Here is a 6,000-nt window from a genome sequence, read left to right as displayed (position 1 = left end):
CTTTACTTCTCCTTTAAAATCATTTGACTTAACATTTAAATTATTTTAATTCATTGGGCAACTAAATATGATTTGTTTTTCACAGATGATGCAACATAGTATTTATCTTAAATTAGAATATGAAAATTAAGTCTCTTTTTGTGTAATTATTTGGCATCCGTTTCAAATCCAAAAAAATGGGGAATCTTGCACCGTATATACCCGAGTATAAGCCGAGTTTTTCAGCATCCAAAATGTGCTGAAAAAGTCTACCTCGGCTTATACTCGGGTCAGTGGTACCCGACCCGAGTAGCTGAGATTGCAGTCACTTTTAATCATTCCTATACCAACAGTTCACTTGGGGAGAGACTGCAATATCCCACAATGCCCTCTGTTGGTTATATGAAAGAATAACAGTGCGTCCTCTGTTGGTTATATGAAAGAATAACAGTGACTGCAATATCACACAGCGCCATCTGTTGGTTATATGAAAGAATAACAGTGACTGCAATATCACATAGCGCCATCAGTTGGTTATATGAAAGAATAACAGTGACTACAATATCACACAGCACCCTCTGTTGGTTATATGAAAGAATAACAGTGCGCCCTCTGTTGGTTATATGAAAGAATAACAGTGCACCCTCTGTTGGTTATATGAAAGATTAACAGTGACTGCAATATCAAACAGCGCCCTCTGTTGGTTATATGAAAGAATAACAGTGACTGCAATATCACACAGCACCCTCTGTTGGTTATATGAAAGAATAACAGTGACTGCAATATCAAGCAGCGCCCTCTGTTGGTTATACGAAAGATTAACAGTGATGGCAATATCAAACAGCACCCTCTGCACATGGTAGTGGGACAGTGGGACAATGCACACAGTAATCCGTTTGGCAATTCTCTGTCACCATCAACTTTGCAAAGAAGTCCAGTTGATCGCTGGGGGGGTCGCTTTGGCAGAATGTGCGCTGCTGGGAGACAGGGCTGTAGTTGTGTCTAGGCTTATACTAGAGTCATTAAAGGAAAACTATACCCCCCAAACAATGTAGGTCTCTATTAAAAGATACTGAGTAAAAAAGCTCATGTTTAAAACCCTGCTTCATGTAAATGAACCATTATCATAATAATATACTTTTTTAGTAGTATGTGCCATTGGGTAATCATAAATAAGGGCCGCCCCCTGAGATCGTAAGATTCACTGGGGCTCATTTATCAACACAGGGCAAATCTGCCCATGGGCAGTTACCTATAGCAACCAATCGGTGATTAGCTTTTTAAAGCCAGCTGCAAGTAGAACAATGAATACAGCAATTTGATTGGTTGCAATGGGTTACTGCCCATGGGCAAATTTGCCCAGTGTTGATAAATGACCCCCACTGTGTACACATACAAACCACATGTAAGGTCACATGAGCCAATTAACAGACAGAGTTCTGCCTTTTGCTTCCTCACTTCTTCCTGTTACAGTTAGTGATGGGCGAATTTATTCGCCAGGCGCGAATTCGCGGCGAATTTGCGTGATTCGCGGCAGGCGAATAAATTCGCAAAACGCCCGCGAAAATTCGCGGAAAAAAGCCGGCGTCAAAAACGGGCGCCAGCATCAAAAAGGGGCGCCGGCGTCAAAAAAACGGGCGCCAGCGTCAAAAACAAGAAGCTGGCGCCGTTTCGCAAATTTTTTGCCGTTTCGCGAATTTCTCGCGAAATTCGCAAATTTTTGGGCGAAACGGCGCAAATTCGCCCATCACTAGTTACAGTTAGTGTTGTAGTATTTCTGGTCAGGTGATCTCTGAGGCAGCACAGATAGAGTCACGAAATGGTGGTTCAAGGCAAGAGGTGTAAAAGGGCAATATTTATGTAAATATATATTCTAGTTTGGTAAGATTTTTAATATGTCATTCAATTTGATATGAACTATCTGTTGCTTAAGTATTCATTTTGGGGGTATCGTTTTCCTTTAAGTTTTCCCAGTTTTCGTAGGTAAAATTAGGTACCTCAGCTTATACTCGGGTCGGCTTATACTCGAGTATATACGGTATCCCTAATTAAAACGGTGCAGATTTGCTAGAGAACAATAACCATTGCATAATAGCAAGGCTGAACCTTGTTAATTTGATCCTCCAACTTTATATATTTATTGCGTAATATATTAATATATACATCACAGCTCTTTTTCTATATCACTGGAAGCTTGCCCAAGCTCTACCTATAATTATGCACATATGTTTGCATAAACCAGAAATTGATATTTTTTTCTTTTGCTGTATAGTTGCTACAAATGCTTGATATACTTTATCTAGTCGGCACAGCTGGAAACACCCTATACTGAAAATGTAAATTCTTCAAAATACTTAAAAATGTTCTAATTTATATTATGAAATAATTATTGTAGTTTTTTTTCTCATTGAATAAGTACTTTTTTTATCAATTGTAACTTATAAATTTATTCATAACATTTGTTCACAGAAATAAAATTATCCACTACCAGTTTGGAGATTGCAGCTTATTTCCCCGAACTTACTCTGTCTGCACATTCTGTTAAAATGATGTCCTTTTTAGAAATAGTTAATGGTTTGAAAAGTATTTTTTGTATAGGCTTGTAAAATTAGTCATTGATTATGCTGATCAATACACTGGCAGTGAAGATTGAGCAGTTTTACCTTAATTCTTTATCTCCAAGAATCTAGTAGCAGCTACTGACTTAACCCCTTTTACTTTCAGGAAAATCTCAGACAGGCCTTGAAAAGATAGATAGGAAGTTAAACAAACAGGGAAATCTAAAGCCACTTAATTTCTGCAATTGGAACATGCACACCTGCTTCCAAAAATCTCCAGGGATTCTTGCTTTGACTTCATTAGATTTGCATTAATTTGAAAAACAAGACCTTTTTTCAAATAAAGCCCAGCTGCTTTCTGTAGCCTGCAAATTAAGAAATCTTATTTGCAGCTTCCACAACACCTTTCAAGAAAAATATATTCTAGACTAAGGTTACCAGATATTTTCAAAGCGAATCTGGGAATACTATGAAGGTTATTAGCAATAACCCCCCTTGGACAACAACTGCTCTGGTCACGTCATCACAGCTTTAGTTTTTTCAAATGTAATTTTCTTTATGCATATAGCCACCGAGGCTTCCATATATTTGTATGCATATGAAAATACATAAAACTGTTATACTATTCAATCAAGCAAAATTCCCAAGGTTTGTTTCATGGTGCACATTTGCAAAATTAATCCTACACATCTATCCTACTAGAATGCTTTGTGGCCCATGTTTAAAAATCAAACATATAGCAGTATAAATTCAGTACCAAAGTCCTAACTACACATAACAATTAAAAAAATCAGCGGTAGCTTCAGTGTTAAGGACCCTAGAAAAATATGTACCACATATTAAATATAGTGGCAACTTAAAGTTGAATGTCCCTAGAATACATTGAAAAATAGCTACAGTGCCATTTTTATATTTAATCCCTCACACATAACAGAATAAATGCAAATCTATATTATTATTATTATAATAATTAATGCCCCTAGAATACATAGAATGATTCCCTCAGAACACATAGCAGTTTAAATGCAGTGCCAGCTTCATGTTTAATGCCCAGATTAAACTCATGTTTAAGGTTCACATAACAGTGATTTAATTGCAGTGCTGTCTTCAAATGTAATGTCCCAAGGACACATAAAGGTATAAATGCAGTGCCAACAGTGTATAATACCCCCGGAACAAACAGCAGTATAAAAGCAGTGCCAATTTCATGTTTATTACCCCCAAACACAGTATACGCAGTATAAATAAGTGCTAGCATAATGCCTAAAGCCCTGGAAAATAGAGTTGTATAAATGCTGTGTAAACTTACAATCACACCCTTACTATTTCCATTCTTCCTTCTTTATTTTCCCACCCCCTATTGTGGGAAAATGTCTTATTATCTGTAAAGCCCAAATGTTCCACTGCTACTTTCAATGGTCTCTCCTCTGCCCTTACATTCTCTCACCATTTCTCCTAAGTTCTAACTCATAACCTGCTATTTTCTACCATGTCCTTGCATGTCTCTTCATCTTCTGCTTTAAATGTCTTCATATACCAATCCCCCAAGTACTGCTATATGTTGTATAGCTACAGTATATACTGTATATTAAATTACTCAACTCATGGGACTTTTCTCAAACCCTTTCTCAGGACAGCAAACTAGCTAGTAGGGTTCTTTTGAATTCTCCTATATGGTTTGTTACCAGCACCCAGATAACTGTTGCTGTTTGTGAGTGTGCAGCCATGTATTGCAATATTGCCCTGTTAAATATCAGACAAAAAGTAAAGATCAAATAATCTTTCCTTTTTCATACAAGCCTTAAATTATTTGGTTACAAAAATTGTAGATAAAGCCTTGAGCTGACGAGGGTAAGAGGTATTGCAGAAACATATGTATGCAAAAGTACAAAATGATCAGCTAAGCACAAAATGTTGCTAGGAATATCCAACAAGAGCTCAAAGTGAAAAAAGAAGAAAAAAAAAGGACACAAGGAAAAAGATTAATTATGATAAGAGAAAAAGAACAGGTATAAAAATAGGGGAAATTATATTATAGCACAGAGAGTACAGAGTATAAAATAATTATTTTGGGTAGCTGACCCCTTATCATTGGTGTCCTGAAGCACTCTGGCCCGTCAAATTGAGGTTTCAGTGAACTCTGCAAAAAAATTGTATCATTATCTGGAAAAAACGCAACAATGTTTTCTTAATGCCTGGCAAATAGTCAGTTGGTAATGCCAGGAATCTCCATTAACTGTAAATCTAAATTTATAGGAACTGTTTCCAATTTATGATTTGATTCAGCAAATGTCAGTGGGATAATTATAGTCTTTTCAACAGCCTTCATAAGCAAAGCAATATGCTACATATTCACTTCCTCCATTGAGTCACTGAAACTCCCACTCCTTATCCAATTCCAAAAACCTTTTTTAGGTAGTATTTGGTAAAAACAGACTTTGGGGAAGATGTAGTAAGTGTCAAATTCAGGATTCGAAAAGGATCTCATGATACATTTATCCAAGCTTATAGCAGTGTCAGTTTATCAGACTGTATTTGACTGTTATGAGAAGTTAAGCACTATTCTGTTTAATGGGGTTGCAGCATCTGAATCCTTATTCACCTATGCAAATCTCATTTTCATCCAACAATGTGATAAAGTCGAGTTTTCGCAGCAACAATTTGATGAAGTCAAGTTTTTAGAGCGTCAGTGGTATGATTTGAATTGACAAATCCCCCTTGCGGGGGCAATTAACCACCCCGAAAAGTCCCATAGATTAACATTGAGGCCAACTTTTGACGGATTCTAGCGCAGAGAGGGAATCTTGTAGAAATGTTAAATTTACCACATTTGAAGAGGTTTGCGACCTGTGTCAGATGATACCCCACACAAGGGTATAAGTTTTACCCCCGGGGCAGGAGAGGTCCCCAAATTTGCCCCATTGACTTATAATGGGGAATTTATCGAATAATTAGTTTGTCGCAGACCCATGAATGAGGTGTCAAACCGTTCAGCTTATTCGGGAATGGGGTGTTGTGACTTTTCTGTCCTATTTTGGGGACCCAAAAAAGTGAGCGGAGCCGCAAACAACCAATCAGATTTTCCCTATTGACTTCAATGAGAAAATGTAAACAGCTGTAATTCTCACAGTAATAAAGCCAGAGCTCCCAAACTTGGCACCGTGGGTCACTGGGTGACTGCAGCCAAAATTTACAAAAAGTGGGCGGAGTCTATAACAGCCAATCAAATTTCAGCCATTCAATTAAATAGGAAAATTTTAAACTGCTGCCGCTCTTAGACGGTTAATGGCAGCCTCCTCAAAGTTGGCACAGTTGGTCACTGGGGGACTGGGATTAAAATTAAGAAAAGTGGGTGGAGCCAAAACCAACCAATCAGATTTCTTTAATTGGTTTTAATGGGAAAAATTAAGAAGGCTGCCATTCTCTCAGTATTGATGTCAGGGACCTTGAATATCACAAATGT

The sequence above is a fragment of the Xenopus laevis genome, chromosome 4L (assembly GCF_017654675.1).
Source record: "Xenopus laevis strain J_2021 chromosome 4L, Xenopus_laevis_v10.1, whole genome shotgun sequence".
NCBI lineage: Eukaryota > Metazoa > Chordata > Amphibia > Anura > Pipidae > Xenopus > Xenopus laevis.
This window is presented reverse-complemented; position numbering follows the sequence as displayed.